Source organism: Biomphalaria glabrata, chromosome 14 (genome assembly GCF_947242115.1).
Source record: "Biomphalaria glabrata chromosome 14, xgBioGlab47.1, whole genome shotgun sequence".
In the NCBI taxonomy this organism is placed as follows: Eukaryota; Metazoa; Mollusca; class Gastropoda; family Planorbidae; genus Biomphalaria; species Biomphalaria glabrata.
In genome coordinates, this window is record NC_074724.1 from 36,000,277 (window position 1) to 36,026,308 (window position 26,032).

Consider the following 26,032-nt stretch of genomic DNA (forward strand, 5'->3'; position numbering starts at 1 on the left):
TACTGTACTTAACTCTACTGTCTCTCTGTGTACTGCAGTACTTAACTCTACTGTCTCTCTGTGTACTGCAGTACTTAACTCTACTGTCTCTCTGTGTACTACAGTACTTAATTCTACTCTCTCTCTGTGTACTGCAGTACTTAACTCTACTGTCTCTCTTTCTCATCCTATGTTCCTGGACTCGATGACTCACTCCACACCGGACTGACTTCATGGTAGACTAACAGTCTGTACTGAACTGCCTTACACACTCTGTCTCTGCTCCTCCATGGCTTTCGATCAAATGACCATAACACGGGTCATATTTGCGTGTACTAGTACTGTCCCTTGTCCATTGACACAGCTGACTGCCTTGCAGCATGTGAAATTGATTGTGTTACGCGTGTCAGTTAGTCACGCACACAATTAACTCTATCACTCCGCCAATGCAGTTACAATACATAAAGAACCTTTACAACCGAATTAGACCTATTTACAACTATAACTATCAACTCATCTTTCCTTTTCATATAAAGATATTACAAAAAAATAGAACTGTTTTTACAAACATCAACTACCCAATTCCAGTGGAAAATATCCAACTGTTGAAACACTGCAGCACCGAGGCATCGTCTGATGTGATAAGCCAAGTTCCATATTCATCAACTACCCAGTTCTAGTGGAAAATATCCAACTGTTGAAACACTGCAGCACCGAGGGATCGTCTGATGCGGCGGTTCTCAACCTTTTAAGCGCGGCGACCCCTTTTTACAATCCCCCTGTTTACCGCACCACCCCCCCCGGCACACACATAAAGCAATAGAAGAATAGATACAAACAATTCATTTTTCCGATGGTCTTTGGCGACCCCTGGGGGGTCGCGACCCACAGGTTGAGAACCCCTGGTCTGATGTGACAAGCCAAGTTCCATAATCAACTAACTACAAATATTTCCACACATCTGATTTACTGCGGAGTACGTTGGAGAGACAAAAAAAAAAAAAGATGGACAATGTCCTGGTTGTAGGCGGCATCAGTTTCCGAGGATAGAACCATTTCCCTACCCGACACTGGTTCCAGTATATTCTAATCGACACGTAGAAGACCCGGGTGGTACCGCCGCACGGTGTCTTTGGTGGATACCCTATATTTGCACACAACTGAAAATAAAGCCACAGTTACTATGTGAGCAATGAATAGACCCTTCCAATACATTCTAGTCACGAGCTCCAATCAGCTTAGGAAAAACGGGTCCACAAATACTAGCTTTGGATTCACTACTTAACGCTACGTAATCTAGGTTTCTTTTTTACAGTTACTTCCCTTTGTTAAAACAAATTAAAACTTAATTCTTTTTTGTTTTCTTTAAAAAAATAATGTATTTATTTTATTCTGTGATTTTTATTTTTATTCTATGCTGGGTTTATGCAAAATTAGCTAACCAAATTTTACTCGGGTTGAACTATAATTTAGCTGACTCACCATATGAAGTAATTCCAATGTGACATACCAAATTCCCAGTATTATGAAGCAAAAGGCCAATACGTGGAGACAGTTGGAGAGACTCGCCTAGAACCGATTACCCGGAGGAAGCAGGCTGGTGGCCCAGCAACAGACGGCATCACAGGCAGAGATGATACATTGGCTCTAGCTTGGCAAATACCCTCCGCTTGCAAACACGCACATGCAAAGACAACGGCAACAAGGAGCTCAACGCAAACAGGCAAAGGGGGAAAAAAAGAGGGAAGGGGGTAAGAAAAATTCCGAAAGAAAACAAATAAAAGAAACAAGCAAAATATTAGATTAAAAAAAAAAACACACCAAAGCGTTCATAAAAGAAAGCACCGCATAATCACTGCCATTAATCTAAATACTGCAAGATTTCTCTGTCTTTTTTTTCTATATAAAAAAACAACTGATTAACCCATTGGTTAATGTCTTGATTGATTCATGAATAATTATTAAAGATTTCAATTTGATCCGAGCTTGATCCCACAAGCACATTGCTGTTCCACTGAATGTTCGCTGTGGTTAGGAAAAAAAAAACGGCTGTAGAATCATTGACAATCAGGAGATTGAATTTTTTTTAATGGGACTCCACCGTACGATGTGAGAATCTCTGGCAATCTGGCGGTACAAAAGAATAATTTCTGCCGCCCCCACTTTCGTTAGAGAGCATGAAGCATCGATCGGCTGATGTCCCCTTGTGATATAAAAGTGGCTTCCCCTGACTGCTCCGATTTCACCGCTTTGATTTGGACATCTTAAAAGACCAGCAGGTGAGTTTGATCTGTGAGTCTCAATGTCATCGCTGTGACGTGTACCTCAGTCTAGTCTAACCAGTCTAATATGTAGCATTCTTGGGTCGTCATTTCTTGATTACATGTAGACTCTCTCAGCGCGGTATTAAAACTCACGCAATTATTTTCCCATTTTTGTTCTACTTCCATTTTTAGCGTGACACGGATTTCTAAGGGAAATACATTTATTGCATTAAACGACTTTAAAATGGAAACACTAGATTAATGTACCGAAGAAACAACATTACAATTTTAGTTGAAATCATTCTAGTCCAGTGTTTCCCAAACTTTTTCCTTGACGGAACACTTCGAGTTTTTTAGCGGAACACTTTGCTTATTTTTTTTAGAGAGATTAATTCACGTTGTGGCCCACTAATTAATCATTCCCGTAGTTCGTGGGACACCTATTCAGGACTCGCGGAAAACTGGTGTTCCGCGGAACACAGCTTAGGAAACAATGGTCTAGTAACTATGATTATTTCATCAAAAGGAGAGCACAGGAAATTTACACGGATAGTAAATTACGAAACTGAAATAAAACAATTAACAACAAAGTGAGAATGAACGAGGCCTCACATGACAAATAAAATTGGCTTAAACTTCACCTATATATAAAAGTCGCTTGTGTTGTCAGTATTCTCTCCACGGAAACCAGATGCCCTGTTGCTAATCACAATTCAATTTCCGTATAGATCCAGGTGCAACGGCAATTTTACGGACTATTAAGAGCGCACTTTTTTTTGTTTTTTAAGTATGTATTTATATATATGCATACACGTATAAACCATTTTTAAAACAAGATCAAAGAAACGGTTCATGGAAAACGCTGTTGCATAGTGTAATGCCGCAATCAGACTTCTCTTTTCGTTTTTAAGAAAAAAAGTGTAGCAGCCATTTAGAATCTTCAGAAAGTGAAACGATTTTTAAAAAATTAATTATGTATATACCATAGACTTATATATACTATATCTAGACTGGACATGGAGACTTTCTAACACTACAAAAAATGTGAAATTTTTTTTGAAAGTTGGATCAAGGCGTTGTTTTGTAAAGTATTTCAAAGAAGTAAAGTTGCTGTTTTTTTTCAACCCTAACCTATGTAACATATAATTTAATTTTTAGATCTAGATCTAGTAATTGAACATCAAAAATAAGAGTACTCTCGTCTCATAATTATTATTTTGCAATTTTTAGATACATAATCTTCTTTATCAAAAGACTGAATGCAACACTAAATTGTGATTTGTTTTGTATATTTTGATAATCAATTACTAGATCATGACTAGATCTAGATCTAAAAAATAAAATTATATGTTACATAGGTTAGGGTTGGAAAAAAAAATTACTTCTTTGAACTACTTGACAAAACAACGCCTTGATTCAACTTTCTACACAATGTTCACGAGCGATCAGTCGCGGATAAGAATTTATTTCGGGTTTCCAGTCTAGTAGTAGATCTAAGTGTATGGTATGTACATACAAGCTTAAAAAAAACAACAACAAAAAGTGAAAAGAATCATTGAGTAACTTAAGAATGGTATTAGGCGGCCAGAGTCAGTAATCAATAGTTGATACAACATTTCGTTTTTATAGCCAGGGACTTATTTCTTTCATGCCAAATTTGTATTACTTTCCATCCATTTGTACATAAACACACTGACTGTCATATAATATATACACTCTTCTTTATGTACCGGTGGGGTGATTACAAAGTCATTGAGATTTCCATGTGAGTAACCTGACCAGCAGGGGCCGCCTACGAGACTGTGTTACATAAACTCTCTTTCTCCCCTTGTCTTTATGTTTACGTTTATTGTGATTGTCATCATCATTGTTGATACCTCGGTCGTTGGTTTGTAGCTCCAAACAGCTAGCGCAACTCAACCGCCAGATTCTTAAAGTATATTTGAAATAAACACGACCAGACTTAAAAGTAGAGTATAATAATTGTTTGCAAATCTACCCAGCTTTCCACTTCACTGTAGAGATGTATGGAGAAGTACGAGACTGAACGTATGATAACCTGAACAACTGAAACAGGATAGTACTCACTCTACGAAATACATGTCTTTCTGACTCACGTCTCTCTGAATCTCGTCTGACTCTCGTCTCTGTGACTCACGTCTCTATGACTCACGTTTGTCTGACTCACGTCTCTATGACTCACGTCTGTCTTACTCACGTCTCTGTGACTCACGTTTGACTCACGTCTCTCTGACTCACGTCTCTCTGACCCACGTCTCTCTGACTCAAGTCTCTCTGATTCACGTCTCTCAGACTCACGTCTCTCTGACCCACGTCTCTCTGACTCACGTCTCTCTGACTCACATCTGACTCAACTCTCTAAGACTCACGTCTTCCTGACTCACGTCTCTCTGACTCACGTCTGACTCAACTCTCTCAGACTCACGTCTTTAAGACTCACGTCTCTCTGACTCACGTCTGATTCAACTCTCTCAGACTCACGTCTCTGTGACTCACGTCTCTCAGACTCACGTCTCTCTGACTCACGTCTCTACCTTTGTCTCCTCTTCATCTTTCACACCAGTATTTATTAACTTCAACTGCGACAGACCAGCTCGTGATTTCATCAGAATACCCGCCCACCTTTACTCATGGTTACACCAGAAACACACACACACAGTCCAAGTCACCAAATCCTCGCTTGCAAAAGTCCTGGACAGAACCCCCCCCCCCCCCCCCCACCTGCTGTTGTGCGTAATGCACTTGGTGTCACCATACAGGTCAAGAACCCATGGCTCACCTGACCTGTCGAGACGGAGACCACCAAGTTTGGGGCAGTCTGCAACACAGTTTCTTCTTCCTTCCTGTAGCGAGGTACCGCGAGTCAAAATTTGGCCCGTTTCCAAACTGACCAAAAATTTTCACTGTCAAAGCCAGGACACTCGAGGTAGGCTCCATATCACGCCCTCCAAGATTCTACTAACACTATTCATCAGTAAATGTAAAAACAGCAATGGGCTGTTCCGATAGTAGCACACAATAAATGTCAACACACAGGAAGTATTAGAACCTCTTCGACGATTGGAAAACTGAAACAGAGCAATTCTTTTTTTATTCAGTGTCCTTGACATTGTTTAGTTGATCGTACAAAATCTCCACCAGATCTTGATAGTGCCACGGCTTAGCGATGACAAAACATAAAACTTTTGTTTTCGTCTAAATGTGATTCGTTGTATCCAGATCTCAAAGTAGACTAGATGCACACGACTCCAAATAGAAAGTACTGCACACCACAGCTTATCACCCAGGAACAGAGGGAACCAGAGGTTCTAGAACAGGACAGAAAGTAGTGCTGCGATGATTGTCTATGCCAGCGGTTCTCAGCCTTTTAAGCTCGGCGACCCCTTTTTACAATCCCCCACTCTGCCGCGACCCCCCCCCCCCCATACACAAATACAGAATTGTAGGATAGACAATAACAATCCATATTTTCGATGGTCTTAGGCAACCCCTGGCAAATGGTCAATCGACCCCAAAAGGGGTCGCGACCCACAGGTTGAGAACCCCTGGTCTATGCGATGTAGATAGTTTTGTAAATAGCACTTGACAGAATCTTGGTTGTAGGATATAACGAATTCTAGGTTTATTTATTAGTATTTCATTAGTCTATTAGTTAAAGTAGAGTGACAACCCTTGGGAGAGATTGTTGTCAGAGGCCGGAGTTTTGAATCATATAAGCACTATACAAGTTTCATGGTGGTGTATATATAACACTTTAATATTGTTGTCAACATTTACAGTCTATTCTGATTGCTTTTATTACATGTATATTTTTGTTCTTCATACATCCCTGGTGTTTGAATTGTTGTAAGACCTACGTTTATGTGTCCAGGTCAAAGCCATGTCAGGAGTTCACAAAAAGTGCCCGAGCTGATGTTTAAACTTGGTGAGCGCTAAAAAGTAGAGAAAGCTTTTTTTTTTCCTCTTTGTACACAGAACATCGTTTCTAAGAGGTCTCGCCCCTTTAGTCTGAGAATCTGTTAGGCAGTTAATTTATATTTTAATTAGGTAGAGACGCACCATAGCAGACGTATATTGAACGTGACTAGTGACGTTTTGACTCAGTTTATATTTTAATTAGGTAGAGACGCACCATAGTAGACGTATATTGAACGGGACTAGTGACGTTTTGACTTAGTTGAGTTTGAGGCTTCTTTGAGACAGAAAATCAGTTAGCGATATGATTGTATAGGGTAAAGACGTGTTTTATTGACAGAGACTTAGACTGTGGCCTTTTCATGGATTAAATACTATTTAATTGTTCATCAGTGTTGAGGACTCTATCTTTCTACCTGTTACAATTGATGTGTTCAGTGTGTGTTGTAAGTTAATGGCACTGTAATACGCCCGAACAAGAAACTCATACATTTGCAGAGTAATATGTCATAATCTGACAGGCATCAACAGCTGACTACAATACAGACTGGCCTTCGTCACAAGCCTGAAAAGACTCCAAACACACGACCTGAGACTTTGATAGAGTGAGACTTGACATTAACTAATACTTTAGAGTTTGTTTTAAAACGATTATCAATGACTAAGAGAGACTGACACAATGAGATGTTATCCAAAGCTTTCGGATGAAGTTCAAGAATTAACCCAGCTGTCACCTTGTCTACGAAACTCAGATGTTGACGTGTTACACAGCTACAGCTGCTAGTGAATGCCAACATCAGGATTCGAACTCAAGCCGCCTCGAGCTCAAAGGTCAACAGACGGTTCATAAAACTACTGACCAGAATTCACCGCAGTTCCCTCCTATGAAACAGTTGCTGGAAAAAATGTTCATTTATTTCAATTCAAGACTTTCTATAAATCTGCGACTTCTTATAGATAAGTAGTGTTAAGGTTCCTAAATTAATAAAAGCTACTAAAGCTGTTTAAGCTGGGTGGACAAACGAAATAATTCACAGGGTCTCTAGGATTCAATTCCCCCCCCCCCCCCCAATAGATCATTAAATTACTCGGCCATCATGCCTATAATCTTTCCCAGAATCAATATCAAGGTCATCAACATACAAACTTCCTAGAACCTGCCTGTTATATCAGGATTGTAGTTGAATATTTGAATATTGTAAAAACGTCATTATAATTATTGTTTAAAATTTTTAAAATAATTAAATCTATTTTCTGTGATGGAAACAAAATTTTAGGAACCGTTTGTCGCCGTGATCCAATTTAAGAAGTAGCTGAATACTTATACAAAGTAGAGTTCAATTTGAGTAATTATTTTGTTAAAAAGGTTACAAATTATTTGAGACTTAGTTTACTGCAGACAAATGTATTTCTTTACTCTCTCATTTTGTTTGTTGACTTGTTATAGTGATCTATACCCAATTGTATATTGTTAAGGCCTCCGCGCGGTGTTGATTCTTGGAAATATATCTAGTGTAGATCTGACTGGAAGTAACGCTGAACTCAACTACTTTAATAACACCGGCGAAAGGCCGAAACAATCAAATATGTAGTCGACGCTGATATGTTGTTCTATAAAGATATTTAATACTCAAGAAGGGAATCCTCCGATGTCAGCTATGTCCGTAAATCCGTGTATCTATTGTACTCAAGTCTACTACTCTACAAGAAGCGTCTTCTTTTTGCGTCACTTAGAGCGTTCTTGTTTTTTATCCAAATTTACGTCATCGTCGCTAAGTAAAACTTTCCCCTATTCCCGAAACAAATAACTAATTCCTAATCATGTCATAACAATATGTATTAAGCTTTACATTTGGTCAGAGGGTCTGAGCATAATAGATTAACTGGTATTGTAGTATCACCTCTCACATATACAAAAATAAATTAAAATAATAATACAATTTTAAAAAATGCGCTATATGTGCCTCGAATGTCCCACTGGGTGCTGGTTTTTTAGTTGGTACAAAGTTGCCGAGATTGGTGTTGCCAGACTAGTGATTTTACTTGGTTAAACTGAATGTAAAGTTTGTTTATGTGTTGGTCAGAGCAGTGGCGTAGATAGGAATTTGGGGGCGTGACCTCTTTAGGGGCTCCTGCATTTTGCGTAAAATTTAAATATTTTATGTAACACTCATTGGAGGGGGCGCCCCTCAAGCGGGGGATTTTCAAATTCTCTCCCTCCCTGCCCCCAGCCTAGCTACGCCTCTGGGTCAGAGTGAGTTTGATATGAAATATACGCGGTCTGTAATAGCGTGACATCAAGAACGTGATTTAAATAACTTGATTAGAGTTGTCTCTCCTCACAAAACCAAAAGTTAAAAAAAAAAAAATAATAATAAATTAAATATTAATCAAAATATAAAAAAAAAAAAACTATCAGTGTTTCTTTACAAAAGCAAATCTCTCTCTCTCTCTCTCTCTCTCTCTCTCTCTCTCTCTTTCTCTCTCTGCATCTGTTCTCTATTTCTCTACCTCAATCTACTCTTTAATTATCATCAGCTCTACACTGCGTTTATTTTGATTGCGTGCGTGAATGTGAGAAGCGAGTAATTAAAAAAAAACTGTAATTAATTTTCTAAAACACGAATTAATGAAAGAAAATAATGTTCCTATTGATTGGGAATGTTCTATTCTTGTCTCAGCTTTCACAAACAGTTGACTAGACTAACCTCAGTACCGAAACAGTATCACAGTCATTCCCCAGCCACACTCCAGGGCTGTACATTTGATCGTTCGCCGAGAGGTTGCAAGTGAAATGGGAAGATTGAAATGCCGTAGCTAAGGAACGATGACGTCATAGAAGGTATACAAACACGAGACAGTACAAAAAAAAACAGACTGCGGATTTAGGCAAACCTGGAGCGTCAATCAGGTGCAGTGACAAGCAAGTCACAGACAGAAGACGGTGATCAATTATGATGTGAGGAAGACTAGGCTGTTTGTTGATTATGATGTCAGGAAGACTAGGCTGTTTGTTGATTATGATGTCAGGAAGACTAGGCTGTTTATTGATTATAATGTCAAGAAGACTAGGCTGCTTATTGATTATGATGTCAGGAAGACTAGGCTGTTTATTGATTATGATATCAGGAAGACTAGGCTGTTTATTGATTATGATGTCAGGAAGACTAGGCTGTTTATTGATTATGATGTCAGGAAGACTAGGCTGTTTATTGATTATGATGTCAGGAAGACTAGGCTGTTTATTGATTATGATGTTAAAAAGACTAGGCTGTTTATTGATTATGATGTCAAGAAGACTAGGCTGTTTATTGATTATGATGTCAAGAAGACTAGGCTGTTTATTGATTATGATGTCAGGAAGACTAGGCTGTTTATTGATTATGATGTCAAGAAGACTAGGCTGTTTATTGATTATGATGTCAAGAAGACTAGGCTGTTTATTGATTATGATGTCAGGAAGACTAGGCTGTTTATTGATTATGATGTCAGGAAGACTAGGCTGTTTATTGATTATAATGTCAGGAAGACTAGGCTGTTTATTGATTATGATGTCAAGAAGACTAGGCTGTTTATTGATTATGATGTCAGGAAGACTAGGCTGTTTGTTGATTATGACGTCAAAAGACTTGGCTGTTTATTGATTATAATATCAGGAAGACTAGGCTGTTTGTTGATTATAATGAATATAACATATATATTTTTTTTCAGATGTATATTTGTGTACTCAACGATCTAGAGACTCTAGATCTACATCGCACAGGAAATAAAAGAACATATCGTAATGTGCAGGAAGTCCTAAAGTATTCGATTGTCATAAAGTTAGAGAGGGGAAAAAAACTCACTAGACAAAAATTGGAACTTCTACTAGATGTCTGAATGGCCGACTCAGTAGAACAGAAGGATAGTTGAAAGTTGTTATCTCAGACGACAGCCTGCTCACAGACTGTCATCAGTGGTGACCTTTCAATGGGGGGTTCATTTCCTGGACGTATGTCTGGCCCGCCTTTAAACAATTCATTGGCTGACATTTCAACTCCTCCCAGTTCAGGTCTTGAACGAGCTCTCATCATTAGAGCAGTTATTTAGTACGTCGAGGCTTCAATAGCGCATGCACGCACAAGACATTGGGAAGCGGGTCACATCATTAAATTGTACTTATTAAATTATCAACAATATATTTAATTTGGTGAAATATTCATTTCAACGAAAACTAGTTTTATATCAAGAAACACCAATCATATCAATTTATCACATACAGTACATACAATGCAGTAATATCGAAACACACTGGATATAACTCTTAAGCATTCTTTTCACAAACCTTATAATAACACAATTTGTCTACCTGTCTGGTAAAAAGTTTGTACACGTTATTACTCGGACACCCAATCTCAGATCAAGCTGAAATTTTGCACAATTATTTCTTTTACCTGACAACACAAGAATCAATAGAAAAAAAATTAACTAATCAGTTAATAAACTATTGGTGGATAATTATTTTGGTATCTCGAACAAGCGAAAGAAATTTTAATTGTCTTTAAGTGGTAGAAGGCTTACAAGCCTATAAGCTTATTAGCTCGCCGCTCTAAATTGAAACAAACAATATATAACTATACAATATTCTCTAGTCATAAGTACCTGAATGCTTAAAAAAAAAAAAACCCTATATAATTACGGTAAAATCCACCCAGATAACCCTTTCTTCCTTCCTCCCCCCACCCATCTCCCAACTCTGTCCAGACAAGTGATAGGATTATTGCGTATTGAGAAAGCTAAAAGCATGAAATAGCGCTAAACAAAAACAATTGCTACAAAATATTATTAATCACACAGATTATTGTTGGTCTAGATCTACTAAGAATCGAATTACTTGACTGATCCAAACTAAATGATACCATTAGACTTCGTATACGGTTTTGTTTTTTTAAAGTATTTTTATGCTTATTTTTTTGTTGTTACCATAGAATGGCGCTAACGATGATTGCCCCTTAACCATCACTACTGCTAAAAATAGTCGATCTATTGACTTTCTTTAAGAAACTTTAGGTTCAACCAATATCCCAGTAAAATTAGTAGAAGTATTTGTTTTCTGAGTAGTGTGTGGCTAATTCTGTCACGTGACTTTGAAGAGATGCCCAGCGATCCAATGACCATTGGGTCCTAGTGAAAGCAATTCATGTCCACCAACATTTGCACTATTCTATAACTGCATCAACTAGTGGACTGAGTGGTCAGCCTCAGTGACCTCTTGCGTGGGTGGACATCTCAGCTTGTTACTAACGGAGTGGGTGTCGCTTCTCGTGATCCAGTAACCTATTGACACATAGTCATCTACAAATGGACTGAATGAATGATAAAATGGATAGCATCCTGACACGGTATAAGAGGGGCGGGCGGAATCTCTACATTAGTTCAGATCTACTGACCTTCACATTCAAGTGTTCTATACCATTATATTCCATAACCTTGTCACTGAACCCTGGAGTACAAGAAACAGCAATGAGCCCTGAAGTACACGACACATGCCATTGAACTCTGGAGTACAAGAAACAGCAATGAGCCCTGGCGTACACGACACATGACACTGAACCCTGGAGTACAAGAAACAGCAATGAGCCCTGGCGTACACGACACATGACACTGAACTCTGGAGTACAAGAAACAGCAATGAGCCCTGGAGTACACGACACAAGACATTTAACCCTGGAGTAAAAGAAACAGCAATGAGCCCTGGAGTACACGACACATGACATTTAACCCTGGAGTAAAAGAAACAGCAATGAGCCCTGGCGTACACGACACATGACATTTAACCCTGGAGTAAAAGAAACAGCAATGAGCCCTGGCGTACACGACACATGACACTGAACCCTGGAGTACAAGAAACAGCAATGAGCCCTGGAGTACACGACACAAGACATTTAACCCTGGAGTAAAAGAAACAGCAATGAGCCCTGGAGTACACGACACATGACATTTAACCCTGGAGTAAAAGAAACAGCAATGAGCCCTGGCGTACACGACACATGACATTTAACCCTGGAGTAAAAGAAACAGCAATGAGCCCTGGAGTACACGACACATGACACTGAACCCTGGAGTACAAGAAACAGCAATGAGCCCTGGAGTACACGACACAAGACATTTAACCCTGGAGTAAAAGAAACAGCAATGAGCCCTGGAGTACACGACACTTGACATAGAACCCTGGAGTACATTAAATTGAACCCTGGGGTACACGGCACATGACACTGCACGCTGGAATACACGAGTCCACGAAACATGTCAATGAACCCTGGGGTACACGGCACACATGTCAATGAACCCTGGGGTGAACGGCACACATGTCAATGAACCCTGGGGTTGGACAAACAATGTTGGTATCCTTACGTACATCTTCAGGCGAATAGTCACCACATAGTCACACGGAATGACAGATTCAAAAAGTGGTGGGAGTTGATCTGCCGTGTTAACACCCCCAACCAACCATCAATGTCAAGGTCAACCGGGGAAGTCACTTCAAACTATCAAACGCTCCACTAGAGACCGACAGCGAGATACCGTCTTTCACTGCCGTCTTCTCTCGCTCAGACGTCACAAGATCGCCAACACTTTGACGCTGAAGCTGTTTGCAAACACCCGAAAGTAGTTCTTAATCAAGATTAATACGCGAGCAAAGGAAAAAAAAAACAACGAAAATAGAACCGTCATATTTCTTTAATACAACTTTCCGCATGGGTGGGTACTGAGGAATATATCTGATTGGGTTTTCTGCGGATCAAATGTGTAGACATATTAGAAGTTAGATCAAGATTATTTACGGCTGAACGATATACATAGATGTGCAGAGATGAACAACCCGCGAGCTAGACGTCTTTAGGACGTCACTGCATTAATAGCGTTATAAGAAATGTTTGCAAATAAGTTATAATAATCATCAAGGGAGATAAAAGCGTTATTCTACTGCGTGGCGAGAGCAACAACAAAGCTTTGCTTGAATGGGTCACATGACCGGGCCTACTTAAAGACTAAAATTTTTACCAACCTTCCAACCTAAAACAAAAAAAAAAACACCTTACAAAACAACGAATACTGCTCTTAATACTGAAGAATCAATTCCTCAGTTTAGTTTTTGTGTTGGTCGGTCGCTTGTAGCTAACAGCTAGTAACAATTAAACCGATGTAGGCGTATTATATGTTGAATAACCAAAGTGTAAATAACTGGAACAAACTTCCCTTTTGAACAAAAACAAAAAAAAAACTCAAAAATAAATGTTATTACCGAACACACAGATTGAACATGAAATAAGATTTAGATCTAATAGTAATAAAATAAACTAATAGTTTAAACAAAATCCAACTCAGAAAAAAAAAAAACGTCTTAAGTCTTTTCACGTCTCTAGATCGTCTGCGGTTCTTCACATAAATTATGACCTCAGATCATTTTTGATCATTCTACACTGCACAGCTAACAAACAATCGCTTAACCTCATTATCACTTAGGAAACACACACTCCACAACTCCAGGTATCAAACTAAATCATTAACAGTAATTAATTGATTAATTGGTTAATAGTTTTATTTGGTTCATATTTTGTTAGGTACATTTGATAATCGTGTAAAGTTTAAATTTGATCCGAGAATGGGTGTGGGAGAAATAACGTGTTCAAAATTTGTACCAGAGCTTTGTAAAAAAAAAAAATGCTGGGAACTCATGTAATGATGTTATTATTAGACCATCGAACAAAGGTAGCATTAAGTATTAAACCATCTGAAGAAAGGTAGCACTAAGCATCAGACCATCTGAACAAAGTAAATATTAAACTATCTGAACAAAGGTAGCAGTAAATGTTAGGCCTTCTGAACAAAGGTAGCAGTAAATGTTAGGCCTTCTGAACAAAGGTAGCAGTAAATGTTAGGCCTTCTGAACAAAGGTATCCCTGAACGTAATAATACTGAATAGTGTGTTTGTGTCTGAGTGTCTCAGTGTCTGAGTGTGTCTGGGTCTGTGTGAAAAAAAAAAGTGTGTCCTAATTGCGGTTGGGTTTTGAAATCTTAAACTCTTAAAGAACGGCCACCGTTTGATTCACAGTGTACATCCAAACGCTCGTTATAGTTCTATGTTGACAGAGAGCTCTTCCTCCAGAGATCATCCACCCCTGGTAGAAACGAGGCGTGCTTAGGGGATCATTTGGTAGGGAAATGTAGCAAACATATTTTGTGCAAGGCAGACAACTCTTTAGAGAGAGGAGACTAATGTTTTGCCTGCATATGCCATGTAATATGCGCCCTGGACTGTAGCCATGATGGTCCAGGGTTCAAACACTGACCTCTGCCGTCTCCCGTCGTCTTGCGGGAATTTCCGGCTAGCCCTAGGATATAATCATCTTCTGAATCAACACCCGAAGCATGTCGTGCAAACAAAGAGTGGGTTACTTTAAAAACAAACAAAGGAGTTACTTTGCAAACAAACAAGTGGGTTACTTTAAAAACAAACAAAGGAGTTACTTTGCAAACAAACAAGTGGGTTACTTTAAAAACAAACAAAGGAGTTACTTTGCAAACAAACAAGTGGGTTACTTTAAAAACAAACAAAGGAGTTACTTTGCAAACAAACAAGTGGGTTACTTTAAAAACAAACAAAGGAGTTACTTTGCAAACAAACAAGTGGGTTACTTTAAAAACAAACAAAGGAGTTACTTTGCAAACAAACAAGTGGGTTACTTTAAAAACAAACAAAGGAGTTACTTTGCAAACAAACAAGTGGGTTACTTTAAAAACAAACAAAGGAGTTACTTTGCAAACAAACAAGTGGGTTACTTTAAAAACAAACAAAGGAGTTACTTTGCAAACAAACAAGTGGGTTACTTTAAAAACAAACAAAGGAGTTACTTTGCAAACAAACAAGTGGGTTACTTTAAAAACAAACAAAGGAGTTACTTTGCAAACAAACAAGTGGGTTACTTTAAAAACAAACAAAGGAGTTACTTTGCAAACAAACAAGTGGGTTACTTTAAAAACAAACAAAGGAGTTACTTTGCAAACAAACAAGTGGGTTACTTTAAAAACAAACAAAGGAGTTACTTTGCAAACAAACAAGTGGGTTACTTTAAAAACAAACCAAATAGTTTATAACAACGGTTGAGAAGCGTTGACTGAACAGGGGGCGGCCACTTGGTATCCGCCCACACACAAATTAAACGGGACCACTGGTCTAGCGTAGAACACAATGGACAAACCCTGTCTTTCAACAAGGTTATCTGGGAAATATAATTGACCAATTCTGATCTTTAAGACTGAAATGGATTTCTAGGATCATGATGCAGGGCAAATCTATTTTGGGCAGATGTCAAGTTAAAGATTTCTCTCAATGGTAACGTGACAATAAAAGGGTCTAAAAAAAAATTCTTACAGGATGACCTATGACCCCTGGACATTAGCCACGAGACTTGCAGACGTTGATTGGGAGGAAGCTTCGAGATCTTTAACAAATCTTTGGCTGCCAAATTACAAGTACGGCAAGTGATGACAAGGCTATTCCCTAGTCATATCCGGCCCCTTGAAAAGCCTTCCCACATGCATAATGTAGCCACAGAGGCTGGGTTCAATGGGACTCGACCATTTTTTTTAAATTATGTAGCCACAGAGGCTCAATTCAATGGGATTCGACCATTTTTTAAAATAATCTAGCCCCAGAGGCTCAATTCAATGGGACTCGACCGTTTTTTTAAATGATGTAGCCTCAGTGGCTCAATTCAATGGGGCTCAACGATTTTTTGATAATGTAGCCACAAAGGCTCAATTCAATGGCCCTCGGCCATTTTTTTTTGATAATGTAGCCACAAAGGCTTAATTAATTCAATAGTACTCGGCCATTTTTTTTTTTGATAATGTAGCCATAAAGGCTTAATTCAATAGGACTCGACCATTTTTTGATAATGTAGCCACAAAGGCTTAATTCAATAGGACTCGACCATTTTTTAAATAATGTAGCCACAAAGGCTTAATTCAATGGGACTCGACCATTTTTTGATAATGTAGCCACAAAGGCTTAATTCAATGGGACTCGACCATTTTTTGATAATGTAGCCACAAAGGCTTAATTCAATGGGACTCGACCATTTTTTTGATAATGTAGCCACAAAGGCTTAATTCAATGGGACTCGACCATTTTTTGATAATGTAGCCACAAAGGCTTAATTCAATGGGACTCGACCATTTTTTGATAATGTAGCCACAAAGGCTTAATTCAATGGGACTCGACCATTTTTTTGATAATGTAGCCACAAAGGCTTAATTCAATGGGACTCGACCATTTTTTGATAATGTAGCCACAAAGGCTTAATTCAATGGGACTCGACCATTTTTTGATAATGTAGCCACAAAGGCTTAATTCAATGGGACTCGACCATTTTTTTGATAATGTAGCCACAAAGGCTTAATTCAATGGGACTCGACCATTTTTTGATAATGTAGCCACAAAGGCTTAATTCAATGGGACTCGACCATTTTTTGATAATGTAGCCACAAAGGCTTAATTCAATAGGACTCGACCATTTTTTGATAATGTAGCCACAAAGGCTTAATTCAATAGGACTCGACCATTTTTTGATAATGTAGCCACAAAGGCTTAATTCAATGGGACTCGACCATTTTTTAAATAATGTAGCCACAAAGGCTTAATTCAATAGGACTCGACCATTTTTTTTGGCGCTGTTGAGACCTATGACACAAGTGTGGGAAATGACTATGCTCTCCCCCCCCCCTCACCCCAGGCTGATGAGAACATCTCATCTATATGTCATTGTTTTTACAAAGCTTATTGTAACTCACTCCGTCTCTCAGGGTGCATTCTTTTATCCTCTTTTTCCCTCCAGCTTCCCATTCTCGGATCAAGTTAGAACTTCGTACAATTATTCATTGAAACCAATTAATTAATTAATTAGTGCTAAAGAATTTTGTTACATGTATAGAAAAAAGGGAGATATATCTTGCAGTATTGAGAGATGTGGCAGTGATTGTACAGTACTTTCCGTTATATTGCTTTTTTTTTGTTTTTTTAAAGTGTAAATATACTTTGCTTTTATGATATAAACATCAACTCGATGAAAGAGAAAAATACATAACAAAAAAAAAAAGTGTATTAACAAAACCACTGAATCAAAACAACGACGCCAAAGAATGTAACAACAATATATAGACACGCCTTTACGTCTCAAACATGACCAGACAATCACGATGTCCGTTGGATCGATACCAGATTGCGCATGCGCGAAAAAAAAAAAAAAAGTGCCCCCTCCCTCTACAAAAACACGAACCAGGAACCTGTTGTAATTAGCATTCGTGTAGGCATGCTGTTTTGGTCAAGCTTGTCTTTGAAGTTCGGAGCTGTAAACGATTGAAGCTCAAACAAATAAGATAAGATAAAATAAGATAAGATAGTGGTGTTTATATGAAAAAAAAAACAACAACTAAAAGCCACGTGACGTCATTGCTTGCACAAATACGCAAGAACAGTAGCAAAATAAACATTTGGAAACATTGACTTTCAGACTGAGATGTCATTCACCTACGCGGGTTTTTTTTTTTTTTTTTTTTGGGGGGGGGGGGGCAGTTTTATTCTACCATTATACCATGCATGACATCTTTCTTTACGGTCGAGTAGACTTTCAGTAGAATACTAGTGAAATACTTACTGAAAGCTGACCAACAATCTGTTAACATAACTAAGAACAATGTGTTCTTTTTTTTTTTTTTTTTTTCAAAGCGTTTGCAAAATGTCTGTAATCATAATAATAATAATAATAATTTGATCGGTAAGGATACTCCTCCTTATTACAAATACCACAAGAGGTTCTTGAGTCTACTGATCATCTGCTGTACTGGGATAGGCCTATTTTGACCGACAAAACGGTAAATTTTAATCGCCCTGATCTGCTGCTCATCGATAAAAAAGAAAAAAAAGCCGCTACCATTATTGACATCGCCGTCCCACTATCTCACAATTTAAGAAAAACTGAGTTGGAAAAACAAAGAAAATATGGGAATCTAGGCTTAGAGAATAAGCGTGTATGGAAAATATCTAACACATCAATATACCACATTCTTATATTAAACGAGGAGATAATAACAACTGATCTCACAGATACCTTCAAGGCCCTTGGCATTCCTAGGAACATCTTCGTTGCCTGTCAGATGGCGGTACTAATACAGACCTGCCACATCACCAGAAAATTCCTCGGTGGAAACTGATAAAGGGACTACGATGAATTTTGTTTCCCTTTAACAAAACTCGACCCTGGCAGCGCCAAAGAATGAATACTCGTTCTTTTCTAACATAATAATAATAATAATAACTAAGTAGCCCGACGACCTCCTGTATCTACAAACTATTGCGCCAAAAAGTGCCATCTAGCGGAGGTTGACATTTGCCCTAATGACAGTTCCATCTAAAATGTCCCAATTTCCAAATAATCATGAGCAGTATTTGTGAGTTCTATTAATTCACGTTGTAGGAGACAGCTGAAATGTAAGAAATGTCTGTCTGTCTGTCTGGCAGTTCTTGTATGTCAAACATATTCTTTGTCTCCCCAGGATGCCCCGTCCAGTGACAACGTGCCCCAGCCAAAGACAGATCGTGTGCGTCCTCCTTGCCCTGACACTAACCCTGTCCGTCACGACCGCCGGACCAAACAACAAACGCCAGTACTTCATCGCCTGCTCGGGCTGGGGGCCCAGCTGTTCTATGCACATGTCTGGGGGGCTGGACACTGTACCGGTGGTCAGCATTAGCAGGCCGGCACCCAGGAGGGAGCCGCCGCCGCCGCCAATGTACTTGTCGAGGAACAGGGGAGGGTCACATAGTGGCATTCCAAGTTTAGTAACTTCAGGTAAGAACCTTTACTTCATAAGTAACAACTTTTACTTCATAAGTAACAACTTTTACTTCATAAGTAACAACTTTCACTTCATAAGTAACAACTTTTACGTCAAAAGTAACAACTTTAACGTCAAAAGTAACAACTTTTACTTCATAAGTAACAACTTTTACTTCATAAGTAACAACTTTTACTTCATAAGTAACAACTTTTACTTCATAAGTAACAACTTTTACTTCATAAGTAACAACTTTTACTTCATAAGTAACAACTTTTACGTCAAAAGTAACAACTTTTACATCAAAAGTAACAACTTTTACTTAAGAAGTAACAACTTTCATCTGTTGATGTAAGCAATTTCGAGGCAATAGTAATAATGAATAGGAGGCGCAGTAGCTGAGTGGTAAAGCGCTTGGCTTCTGACCCGGGGATCCCGGGTTCGAATCCTAGTGAACACTGACATTTTAAATTTCGGGATCTTAGGGCGCCTCTGAGTCCACCCAGCTCATTCGTTAGGGAAAAGTGAAAATGGTTGGTCGTAGTACTGGTCACATGACACCCTCGTTAACCGTAGACTACAGAAACAGATGACCTTTACATCATCTGCCCTATAGATCGCAAGGTCTGAAAGGGGAACTTTTAACTTTATTAATAATGAATAGCCAATGAACTTCTATAACACTGTTGAGCAAGTATCATAAAGTAAAGGCAACTTTTAAACGGAAGTCACACAAAAAGGTGTACCTAAACACGCGCAGAACATTGGAATCAAATACAAATAAACAATGTTTACGGAGGTCTTCGTGATTTGCTTAAAAGTAGCGACGAATTTGGGCTCGATGGGGGAGATCGTCTGCATAAGATGAAGCTCCATCTGGCGGTACGAATTTTAGAGTGAACGTGGAGAAACAATAGCAAGGTCAAGTTCACGGAGAGAGAGGATCTTTGATAAACGGTCCGAGTGATCAGTGCCAAACTAAGTAGTTTTTTTTTTTCTGGCTGATTCAGGCAACCCATTCCATTCTCCTCTAAAATATGCACGCATCTAGTGACTGTTCATGTCCTGTTACCAAAATGTGACCAGCTACTATGTGAGGGCTCATCCCTCCAACAGATCATGTCATTTGAGCAAGACATTTCGACGTCTAATGCTAAAACAAACAGACAACGTATCTAGATTGTGAGATGCTAGTCTAGAGCATGCTAGTCTATAAGTGCCCTTGAACTTTTCGGGAAACTTATCGAAGAGAATCTTATGTTTATAAGACTAACGAAAAGTGAAGCACATAGAATATGTTACAGCCCAAGTTTTATGATCCAAGCGAAGACAACTTATCAAGTCACAGCGGGCCTGAATTTTTTGTTCAAGTTCAATTAACGTTCAGGATAGTCTCCCCTTGTACGGTAATAACTGAAATCGGAAGGTGGTGTTTCAATTAAATATCAAGGGAAACCACTCTGGACAAGTGGAAGCACTCAAGTCGGACAGACTTTTTTTTTCGGGACGGGGGGGGGGAGCCGGGGAGGTGGTGCCTTTTCATTGTCCTAAAACCTGAGAGTCTATCCATCAATGTGGCAGGGAAGGCAAGGCGTACTCTTGTAATTCAATCGTTTGACCAGGCTCTGATTTTGGTGTCATTGGTCGAGGCGGAGCTGACCTTAACACTTGACAGAGGATGTTTGGGATTTAGAGACAACAAGGATATAGAGGTGAACTTCACAACTAGGCGTGTTGATTAGCTATAGATCAATGCTCTAATTAGACTTGCCACAATTAGGCATATCCATTGAATATTATCTTTACCTAACCCTAAGTCTTTTGTACCGTTGGGACGCCACACAAGATCTGCCGATCTGTATTTTGCCTCTAGAATCTCTTTCAATGACATGCCCGACTATTCTTTGATGTTGTCTTCCCATCGCTTTCTCTGTCTGCCTCTTTTTCTTTTTCCTGGTTCTGTTCCCTGAAGGAAGGTCTTTGCGAACAATGATATGGCGATTATAGCTTTAGCTTGCATTTTTGTTGTTGTTTTGTTTTGACAGTGGTCAGCAAAATCCTCGTGGGGCCCAATGACCATTGTAATTCTGTTTCGAATTTCCTCATTTGTGATGATGTGTTTGTAGGTGATACCTAGGATCTTTCTATTGTATCAAATAAGACACGCCACTATTGGGGTTTCGATTGAATATAGACCATGTTTAAATAGATATCTCTATTGTATTTAAGAAGATGTCCCAAGTAAACTGTGGGAATACGGTAAGTATTTATATGATTGCCGAACGTAGACATCTTAAAGGTATTTGTGTAAAGTCAGTTATAAATAGGAATCAAATTTTAGGACATAAAACATACAAACCTTAAAGATTACCTTAGCTAGTTTATACCAACGCACACACACACACACACACAAAGTCACTGTGAAAATAGACCTAGTTCTACTGCTCTAACAATAGATCAAGCTCTAATGACAGAGTCCTTTGCACACGCATCCCTTGATAACGAAGAAAAACTTGACTCAAGATTTTTAACCCCAAACCTAATTGAAGCCAACTCTTCATCAAATCTTACCCCACTGGAAACATTTTTTTTTTTAAATCAAGGATCATATACGGAACTCCGAGTGCTTTAACAAAGACTTAACCGTCGAAGCTACCAAATGTCGAAATTTTTTGAAAACAATTTCTCAACAATCAATGACACCAGAAGCCTACAATTATAAACCCACAAGATGAAAGAAACTTTCTAGGGAAACATGCAGTTCTAATTGACACCACATATTGATAGTGGTCCTAGTGGGGATCGTTTATATCCAGAAACGTTTTCATCTTGAGCAATTAGCATATGCAAATTTTCTGCTATTTCTATTTCTTGTTCTGTTGATTGTAATTGATGACTCGTCATTGGGACAGGTTGCTTAATGACATTGAGACTTATTATTATTATTAAAAATTATCGGTCCAATTAAAATAGATTTGTAATGAAAATGGGTTTTCAAATTTTGCATAAAGTTCAAACTTAATTTTTTTTTTGTAAAATTTAATAAGCGTTGACAAATTAAAAAAGTAACAATGATATGTTCAAAAAAAAAAAAAAAAATAGATCATCAACTGCTACGCCAGCCACTTCATATTATTAGCAGTGCTTGTGTTTCTTTACTTGTGTTTACTTGTGGTGAACCGAATGTTCTGTTGGAAACTTAAATATCTCTACTCGCCGTGTCCCTCGAGGCTACACTTCAATGTATTTATAAATCAAAAGAATGTACATCCAACCAATAGTCATACATCCCATACTTCAGTTCTAAATGCAAAAAAAAAAAAAATGGACATTTGACCAAAAGTTATTCTTCAATGAAATCCAAAGAAGTGGACATCTGACCAACAGTTCTACTTCAATTCTAAATGCAAAGAAAGGGACATTTGACCAACAGTTCTACTTCAGTTCTAAATCGAAAGAATGAACATTTGACCAACAGTGATACTTTAATTCTAAATCCAAAGAAATGGACATTTGACCAACAGTGATACGGTACTTTAATTCTAAATCCAAAGAAATGGACATTTAACCAACAGTTATGCTTCAATTCTAAATCCAAAGAAATGGACATTTAACCAACAGTTATGCTTCAATTCTAAATCCAAATGAAATGAGCCAGAACTTTAACAATGCTAATCCAAAAGACAACAGTTCATTGCGCCCAATAGAGCTCAAGGTTTTGTATGAGTTGTAACAAACTAAAACTAATACAAATAAATGTAATCAATACGTACTATACACTTGTGTTCTCTCTCTCTCTCTCTCCAGGAGGCTGGGAGCCAGGTACAATGGGCAAAAGAAAGAGTAAAAGCGAGTTTAGCAGGCACCTACTGGACATACTGACCTCAGCTGACAGGCAACTTCATCATGTTAATTAAGGCTGTCACTATTTACAAAAAGGGAAATACTTTGTGGGTCAGTAAATGGTGTGCCTCCTCTGTGTGACGTTTAGCCTCCTCTGTGTGACGTTTAGCCTCCTCTGTGTGACGTTTAGCCTCCTCTGTGTAATGTTTAGCCTTCTCTATGTAATGTTTAGCATCCTCTATGTGATGTTTAGCCTCCTCTATGTAATGTTTAGCCTCCTCTATGTGATGTTTAGCCTCCTCTATGTAATGTTTAGCCTCCTCTATGTGATGTTTAGCCTCCTCTATGTAATGTTTAGCCTTCTCTATGTGATGTTTAGCCTCCTCTATGTGATGTTTAGCCTCCTCTATGTGATGTTTAGCCTCCTCTCTGTGATGTTTAGTGAATGCAATGTGAGCTAATGTAGTAGATGTGATAAATTAGACATTGTTTTATCCAATACTAGAGTAGAGAGACGGACGGAAATCCTTTGGCTACCTCTATATAATGAGAGAGATATGAACACAAAATGATTAGCTTAAAACTGCATAAAAAAAAATCTCTTAAAAATAATACTTTAACCCATGTGCTTTCCATGCAATGAGTTTAGAGTGAGAGAAAGGGGGGGGGGGATCTACAGTGTTTCATTTTATAGCATTCATACAAATGTTTATGTAAGCTTTAAGATCAAGAGTGACGTCACTAAACAAAAAGTCAACTCAAGCAAACATGAGGGGCGTTCTTGGCGGAGGTTTCTAGAGGGAAAAAACAAGCTCTGGAACAAGATCGAAAAGATGACTGAGAAGATGGCCGAGAAGATGACTGAAAAGATGACTGAGAAGATGACCGAGAAGATGACTGAAAAGATGACTGAGAAGATGACTGAAAAGATGACTGAGAAGATGACTGAGAAAATGATTGAAAAGATGACTGAAAAGATGACCGAAAAGATAGAAAAGATCAAATTCAAAGACAAACTTGTGACTTACAAATGGCTAAACTACCTCATTGTTATGGAGTGCGTCTTTCTATGGTGACTATTGGTTTGTGAATAATACAAGATAGGTGGCATTGTCATCACTTGGTCATAGGACACACGACCCCAGAACGAAAGACTGAAAGGTTGTGTTATTTGTAGTGAGTTAAGATTTTGTTCAAATATATTATTACCTAAGTCCGCAACAGTTATTTGATCTCATATCCACTTGATGTCGTCTACATTATTGTGAATTATATTTCATATATATTGTGTCAATAAAATACATGTCTGCTAACCTGGAGTCTATTAATAATTCTAAAAGTTGTGGTTGGAGAGTTCAGTATGTTAGTGTTCTCACGCACCTGCAACTCTAGGTGCGTGTGAGAAAGTATTTAGATAAGAACATTATAGTAGTACCAGAAGAGGTATCTACAACACACAGAGACATTCGCGTCATCACGCCTACAATAAAAACCAGGCCGTGACAATTCTAAATAAAGTTCTATTTAGTCTTGTTCACAAGGAAGTTAGTCAAGTTGTTTTTTTTTTGAAGTTTTATTAGTCAAGATATAGTGCGCGTACAGCGTTTTAGTGGCCTACCAGCAGTTTGGTGCTACAAGTCAAAGGACTTAGGTAATAATATATTTTAACACTGCAATAACACAACCTTTCAGTCTTTCGTTCTGGGGTCGTATGTCCTATGAACAAATGATGACAATGCCACCTATCTTTTAGCCTGTTTTTTTTCCCCCTTACCGCCATTGAGTAGGTCACTTCTGGGTCTATATCCTTCAATGCAGAAAGTAGTTACGTTCTACGTGAGCCCACGTGATAGCAGAGTGGTTCGCCAGGCTGATTCAGGCAACCCGTTCCATTCTCTAATGGCACTAGAAAGAAGGAGCCATTGTCTTTCATAGCTTTTTTTTTATAGGTTGTAATTTTTTTTATATTTGTAAACCTCGGCTCAGTGTTTTATGTCTCGTTGTCGCTTGAATATAAAGTAATTTTTTTTTCTCCCTACAGTTCAAGTCACAACGACGCGTCGATGACGTCATCACCTACGTCACTAACACATACAAGAAACAGTGGATATTTTTTTTTCTTCTTAAATTTCGGAACGCAACTTTCTACATAACATCAACCTGTCATCATGCATGTAGGATACGCCTTTGCCGCGGACTCTAAATGACTTCAATCTCCTTGGAGCTGGTGTTTTCAAGAAAATTTTTTTAAAAAAAGGTCTCTACTTCTGAAACAAAAATTTTCTTAAGAATGCAAGTCGACATGATGGAAGAACAGAGGGAACAGAGGGAACCAAAAGAACACCTACAATCATGTCAGGAACATTATCATCTATAATACGAGAACATTATATTCTATGACACTGAATGAAAAACGAATGGGTGACATTTCCTACACATTAATTATCAAACTTTGAATTTATTTGCAAAGGAAAAACTCTATCCTTTTTTTTTTTTTCAAAGCTGTCACACATACACAGATGTGCAAAATATTAATTTTCCAAAATCCAACATTTCCCAGCAACACGCAATCAGACAATTAAAGTTGTTCGTTTTTCCATGCTATCTCATTCTTTCCAATGTGTCTGTGCGCGCGTGTGTATTAGAAGGGAAGAGATTGTCCCAAACACTTCAGACTCCTCCATCTAACAGACTTGTAAAACGAACTTCTCATATGTCAAACGTTATATAATTATTTGGAAATGAAAATTAAAAAATTAGGTTTTAATCAAGACCTATCCAGTGGTATATTCAGTTTTCATTTTGCTCGTGTAACTCTTCTGTCAACAAGTTTGATATGATGCAAACACATTTAAATACTTTTAAAACGCTAGACTGCACTCACTGACTTGTTTACCTTTAGTTACCAGCAAACGCCTCGATATTTTCTAGTATTATAAAGTTAATGCCAACTTTGAACTGTTGTAGTGACACATTAGTACAACTCAGCACGATCTAGTTTATAGTTCCACACCCAGTGTGTAGGCCTGTGAATAAGGTAATGTCGCTTGAAGTTCCAAAAAACAAGCACCCTAATCAAGCCATACATACACGAACATTTCCAGAATTATACAGTTCGATTTCTTCATGAA

At 38.3% G+C, this 26,032-nt stretch overlaps 1 protein-coding gene and 1 long non-coding RNA gene across 2 annotated transcripts in view; one reads left to right on the forward strand and one right to left on the reverse strand.

Moving 5' to 3' along the window:
- Positions 1 to 26,032, reverse strand: part of LOC106075951 (RNA-binding protein 42-like) — a 64,841-nt gene that overhangs the window by 13,202 nt on the left and 25,607 nt on the right. The gene's annotated exons all lie outside the window — the stretch shown is intronic.
- On the forward strand, positions 2,114 to 25,402 carry LOC106054691 (uncharacterized). Its single transcript, XR_001215449.2, has 4 exons — positions 2,114 to 2,258; positions 18,777 to 19,072; positions 22,866 to 23,012; positions 24,943 to 25,402. It is a non-coding gene; the product is annotated as an uncharacterized LOC106054691 (long non-coding RNA).